We start from the raw sequence: 7,140 nt of genomic DNA on the forward strand, positions 1-7,140 counted from the left end.
TAATCCCAGCACTTTGGGAGGCCGAGGTGGGTGGATCACTTGAGGTCAGGAGCTTGAGACCAGCCTGGCCAACTGGTGAAACCCCATCTCTACTAAAAATACAAAACTTAGCCAGGCGTGGTGGCGCATGCCTGTAATCCCAGTTGCTCTGGAGGCTGAGGCAGGAGAATTGCTTGAACCCGGGAGGCAGAGGTTGCAGTGAGCTGAGATCATGCCACTGCACTCCAGCCTGGGCAACAGAGTGAGACTCCATCTCAAAAAAAAAAAAAAAAAAAAAGTACAACAGAAATTTGTTTTCTCACCAGTCTGGAGGCAGGATGTCTGAGATTTGTTGATTTCTCATGAGGGCTATCTCCTTGGCTTGTAGATGGCTGTTTTCTCTCTATCTTCACATGGTCTCCTCTACGTACATGTCTGTGTCTTAATCTTTTCATCTTATAAGAATATTAGACATATTGGATTAGGGCCCACCCTAATGACCCCACTATAAGCTAATTACCTCTTTAAAGATTCTGTTTCCAACTACAGTAACATTCTGAGGTACTGGGGGTTAGGACTCAGCATGTGAACTTGTGGACAGGCATAATTTTGTGCATAACAGTAACTTCCGTAGCAAGGGGCTGTATGGATTTCTCCAGTCCTCAGAGCAGAGACTGAATAAGGGAGCTGAGCTGGGGGAAGGTGAGCAAAAGATTCTTGGGCAGTTCCTGAGTCCACTGCCTCTGCCAGAGTAGCAGGCCAGCAGTAGACAGACAGCCAACCCTGCTGTCACACTCGGCTACCTTGCAATCATTTCCCTTGGAGATCTGAGTGGCTGTAAAATCTGCTGAATTCAAGGAGATGCCTTTCTGTCATGCCCTCAAAGAACTCACCAAGCAGATGTCTCTTGCTGCGATGAATGATAAATCAGAGCCCATAATAGAAGAGGCTGGCATCCTTGGCTCTGTCTATACGTGAAGGCTTTCAGTCCTCAGAAGGGCTGAAAGAAGCCAAATTATAGAGTTCACTTGGAGGATTCAAAAGCTGGAGATGAAACTATTTGAGGTTTTTTGTCTTTTGCTTCCTCCTACCACACACTCTATTACTGCTACAGGCAAAACTTATGAAGAGCAATTTTCTTTTCAATAGAATTCCTTTTCTTTTAGAATATAAAATACAAAGTCCAATTTGTATCACATTTTTAGGGAACCTATTTCATGCCAGATACTACGCTAGTGCCTTCGTTCCTATTATATCAGCTAAGCCCCAAAATAGCTTTGAAAGATACATGCAATGATTCCAATTTTACAGCTGAAGGGAACTGAGGCTCCACGGGGGGAAGGAAGTTTCCAGAGACCCTCTTCTATGGGTCGACCAAGCCAGGACTTGAGCTCAGGTTTTCAGAGCTTGGAAACCTAAGCATAATGCACTCGGCTTGCTGACTTTCTTAGTACCAGAAGTACCTGGGCAAGAACCTGTGATGTGAGGTCAGCACAACTGTGGCACAGACTAAGAACAGAGCCTGAACCTCACACGCCAGCCTCCACTCGTGCCCTTTGGTGCCATTCCTATCCATCTGCTCTGAGCACCTTCCCACATTTTTTTTTTCTTTCTTTGACCTCCTTATGTTCTCTCTGAACTGCAACAGCTTGACAGTGTGGGCTCAAATGCATCTGCTTCTCTGTAGCTCTACTCTAGGAAACAGATTTATTCCTCAAAAGTCTCCTACAATCTGAGTGCTAGAACTTCTAGTTCAGGTGTGCCACCAGCCCTCATCATAAAATCAGAGGTGTGTTCTGGGGAGGTGATATAAACAAACCAGAAGATAAGCACCCTATTCCAGGATGCAGAAAATTTTGTGAAATCACCTTGGGCAGGAGATGGAAGGAAGATTTAATAAAGCAAGATTATTACTAGCAAAAATAAATTTGAAAATAGGGTAACAGTGCAACTAGGTTTGCTCCATGGAATCATCATCATGACAGCCAGCACCTATGGGTCACTTCCTTTGTGCCAGGCTCTGTTCTAAGACCACCATGTGAATTAACTCATTTACTCTTCATCATGACTCCATAAGGAGGCATTACCACTAACCACATTTTACAGAGAAAACTGAAACCCATAGGCCGGGCGCAGTGGCTCCCGCCTGTAATCCCAGCACTTTGGGAGGCTGAGGTGGGCGGATCACGAGGTCAGGAGATTGAGACCATCCTGGCTAACATGGTGAAACCCTGTCTCTACAAAAAGTACAAAAAATTAGCCGGGCATGGTGGCACGTGCCTGTAGTCCCAGCTACCTAGGAGGCTGAGGCAGGAGAATCACTTGAACCCGAGAGGCGGAGGCTGCAGTGAGCCGAGATTGCACCATTGCACTCCAGCCTGGGCGACTGCGAGACTCTGTCTCAAAAATAAAATAAAATAAAATAAAATAAAATAAAATAAAATAAAATAACATAAAATAATAAATAAAATAAAATAAATAAAATACAACCTGAAACTCATAAAGATTGAATAATTACTCTACTTCATGCAGCTGGAAAATAGCAGAGGCAGATTCTGAACCGAAGCAATCTGGCATCAGAGCCCAGGCTCTCAAATCATGCCGCCTCAGTGTAAAGCAAAGTGATTGCTGCATTCTCTTACTGAGAAAGCTTTGGCTCTGAAGCTCCTTTGAAGGTGAGAATAGGTGGGGCCACCACTTCTCCAAGCATGTCCTTTCTAGAGGGGCTCATGAGAAAAATTCAAGAAGTCTAGTAAGATCCTGGAATAAGGTCAATGAAAGCAATTGCTCCTTTCCTAAGAGTTTCACCACACAAATCACATAAACATCAGGGCGTATAGTGGCTTAAAAATAGAGAGTGTTTCAAAGTCCAGGAAAGAGGAATAAAAATATTGACAAACTCAAAAGAAGGCTTGTCAGCTTTCAATCCTGGAAAATACAAAAATCAGGATGCCTTGAACAGTTAGGAGTAGTGAGCCCAAAGCAGCTGACCCCCTGTCAGGTTGTTGTGAGGATGAATACACAACTTGAAGCTGAAAACTATTCAATCACCCAATTAATTCCACTTCTTCTGGTCTAACCTTACCATTAGGGCAGATTCTGCAGACTGGTTCATTCAATCCTCTCTGACATGCCTTCCTGTATCACCAAGGCAGGGAAGCTACAAAGTATGTTTCCCAGACTTCCTTGTAGCGAAAGTTCTGTCTGCAACCTGGGTCCACCAAGAAAACCCACTCATGCAAGAGTTGGCAGGTGGAAGTGAGCACCTGGCGGCAGTCAGGCTCGTGCCAAGCTTGTTGGCAGGGGAGTTTGGATCTTCCAGGGCAAGGATGGTGGAGCTTCTTGGTCAACTCTCCTTGTGCCGAAAGAGCATGAGATAGGGCAATAGGATTTCCTTTAGAAGTATCCCATGGTATGACTGGGTCTGTTTTTGGCTGCATTTTTGTCTGACTCTATAGTATCTAAACATGCTTCCCCAAATCTTCTAGAAATTCTAAGTTTCCATTAGGGTAATGCTGGCTGCTGTAACATATAAACTCCCAAGTATCTCAATGGCTTAATGCAAGAGAAGTATATTTTTCTCTTACCTAAAGTCCAAAATGAGGGTTTCCAGTCAGTGGGTAGTTTTCCTTTCAAGCATCTGTTTAGGAATCCAGGCTTCTTCCAACCTCAGCACATGGCTTCCAAGGTTACCATGGCTGTCTGCATTGAGCTGATGAAAGACCGTGAGGGTCTGCACATGGGTGGCTGTTATGGGCCAGGCCTGGGAGTGGAGCACATTGTGAGTGTTCACATCCCATTGGCTAGAATTCAGTCACACGGCCACATCTAACCACCTAAGTGTTTTTAAAATGTATCCTAGATGTGTGTCCAAAAAAAAAAAAAAGATGAATCAGATCTGGTGAGTGGCTGACTGAGCTTTATAGTATTCTCTGCAAACCACTATTCTGTTATAAACTCTGCTCTGCTTAAATAGGCTAGAGTAGAGTTTGTGGTCTGCAATAAGAACCCTAATACATCAGAGCACTTTATGTGTTTCACTTGCCTCCTTTTACAACGTGACTTTCAGGGGGAAATAAGGATGCAGTTCCTAGTGCCTGTGCTAACTCCATTTCTTATTGTAAATTCACATCTTGCCATTCGTGTCTATATATCAGTCTCTTGTGAAATTGACTCACTCGTTTACATGCACACACACGCACACACTCACACTCACACATACTCCACACATACACTAATTAGCCATCTTTTCTATAGGCTTATCAGTACTCACAAGCTTAAGAGAGATGACTTTCTCCCTAGTAAATTTCTCCATGGGTCCTGGGTGGTCAAATAGTGAAAGATGCTGGGCAGGATAACTTTCCAACTATAGCTCCTTAACTGACTCCAGTACCCAAAGCCTAAGGAGATGCTTAGTGTCCACCCTTGTTCTCCAGGAGGCCAATGGGCCTGGCAAGCCATCCAGGACCAACTATGTAATTTGCAGAGCCCAGTGCAACATGAAAAGGTAGGGCCCTTGTTCAAAAAGCAGGAAAGTGCTATTAAAAATATCAAAACGTAAGCTTTTTCCTTCTTCATGGTCTCTTTCTGGACTTGTCATGGTGGTTTTTATTTGCTATTTAATGTCTAAAATAAATAAATGAAGAAAAGTTAAGATTATCAATGATTAGCATGTATGTGATCATTCATTTTATATTGTGCAATGCCAATTTTAAATTCAAACCTAAGAGCATTTGACAATATGCAGAATTGCCAAAATTATACAATTCATACCTCAAGGCTTGCATGTACATATGTATTTCATTTTTATGGGAATGGTGGAAAAGCTGCAGAAAACTAACTCAACTGTTTTCATTTTGCTCTTTCAGATATTCCTCCAGCACTCTCTATTTTGGGTTTAATGGTGAGTAAGGAAGGACTGAAAGAAAAAGAACTATGGATTGCCCGATCTTTTCCATTTCAGTACAAATGATTGGCTAATTCAGGAGAGTAAGACCGGTAAGAAAATATATAATAAGCTTCCGGCCAGGTGCGGTGGCTCACACCTGTAATCCCAGCACTTTGGGAGGCCGAGGCGGGTGGATCACGAGGTCAAGGAGATCGAGACCATCCTGGCTAACATGGTGAAACCCCGTCTCTACTAAAAATACAAAAAATTAGCCGGGCGTGGTGGCGGGTGCCTGTAGTCCCAGCTACTTGGGAGGCTGAGGCAGGAGAATGGTGTGAACCTGGGAGGCAGAGATTGCAGTGCACTCCAGCCTGGGTGACAGAGTGAGACTCTGTCTCAAAAAAAAAAAAAAAAAAAAAAGAAAGAAAATATATAATAAGCTTCCTTGGCCATTCTGGTTTCTTAGATCAGCACTGCCTTCTTTTTGCACTCAAGGCAAATTCTGGTTTGATAGGAAAGCACAGCCTATCTGGGCTCTTAGTACCTCACTTACTCAATCTTAGATGCAGTGATGCCTTGGAGAGCACGGCTGAACATTTAGCAAGACTCAAGGCAAGTGCAACGTAAGAGTGTACGGAAAGCTGTGTAACCAGCTTCACAAAGCTGTAAGCAAATGGCCTAGCAGGGCACTGTGGGCAGATGTACTGCATCTCTCTCCTCTGCTCAGTGTCCCGTTGGACTTCACTTACAAAACATAAGTTCAAAGATAAAATTATTAAGATAGAATGATAAAGAATGTCAAGATAGTGAAAGCAGTGCATTAAATCAAGCACAAAGTCTTTCCGAGAATGGCTGTACAGGTCACTCGGCCATGAAGCTGGCCAGAAGTTGTGCTCTAGGGAGTCTCAGGCATGAGTCTGAAAGAAGGAGGGGAGAACCTTGGCAGGCATGGTCTCTGCTCAGTTCTGAGTCAGGGACACTCTGGAGGTGCGTCTGTCTTCTCAGTTTGCTTCCTGCGTTCTCATTATGCTGTGAGAGAGATACTGCATCAGAAAGCTTGCCTTACTCACCTTATAAGAAGTAGCCCAGATTTATAATCCTTTGGGTATATACCCAGTAATGGGATTGCTGGGTCAAATGGTATTTCTAGTTCTAGATCCCTGAGGAATCGCCACACTGACTTCCACAATGGTTGAACTAGTTTACAGTCCCACCAACAGTGTAAAAGTGTTCCTATTTCTCCACATCCTCTCCAGCACCTGTTGTTTCCTGACTTTTTAATGATCGCTATTCTAACTGGTATGAGGTGGTATCTCATTGTGGCTTTGATTTGCGTTTCTCTGATGGCCAGTGATGACGAGCATTTTTTTATGTGTCTGTTGGCTGCATAAATGTCTTCTTTTGAGAAGTGTCTGTTCATATCCTTCGCCCACTTTTTGATGGGGTTGTTTGTTTTTTTCTTGTAAATTTGTTTGAGTTCATTGTAGATTCTGGATATTAGCCCTTTGTCAGATGAGTAGATTGCAAAATTTTTCTCCCATTCTGTTGGTTGCCTATTCACTCTGATGGTAGTTTCTTTTGCTGTGCAGAAGCTCTTTAGTTTAATTAGATCCCATTTGTCAATTTTGGCTTTTGTTGCCATTGCTTATAAATCATGCTGCTATAAAGACACATGCACACTTATATTTATTGTGGCACTATTCATAATAGCAAAGACTTGGAACCAAGCCAAATGTCCAACAGTGATAGACTGGATTAAGAAAATGTGGCACATATACACCATGGAATACTATGCAGCCATAAAAAATGATGAGTTCATGTCCTTTGTAGGGACATGGATGAAGCTGGAAACCATCATTCTCAGCAAACTATCGCAAGGACAAAAAACCAAACACCGCATGTTCTTACTCATAGGTGGGAATTGAACAATGAGAACACATGGACACAGGAAGGGCAACATCACATACTGAGGCCTGTTGTGGGGTGGGGGGAGGGGGAAGGATAGCATTAGGAGATATACCTAATGTTAAATGACGAGTTAATGGGTGCAGCATACCAACGTGGCACATGTATACATATGTAACTAACCTGCACGTTGTGCACATGTACCCTAAAACTTAAAGTATAAAAAATAAAAATAAGAAGTAGCCCAGAGTACTGGCAGATTCTCTTGAAACAATATGCCTCATATAAAACCCAGTAAAGGAAGACAATTCTCCACTTCCTCCTTTTGGGAGCCTATTAAAGAAGCCAAATAGCCAAAGGGAAAAAAG

Source organism: Symphalangus syndactylus, chromosome 7, assembly GCF_028878055.3.
Source record: "Symphalangus syndactylus isolate Jambi chromosome 7, NHGRI_mSymSyn1-v2.1_pri, whole genome shotgun sequence".
NCBI lineage: Eukaryota > Metazoa > Chordata > Mammalia > Primates > Hylobatidae > Symphalangus > Symphalangus syndactylus.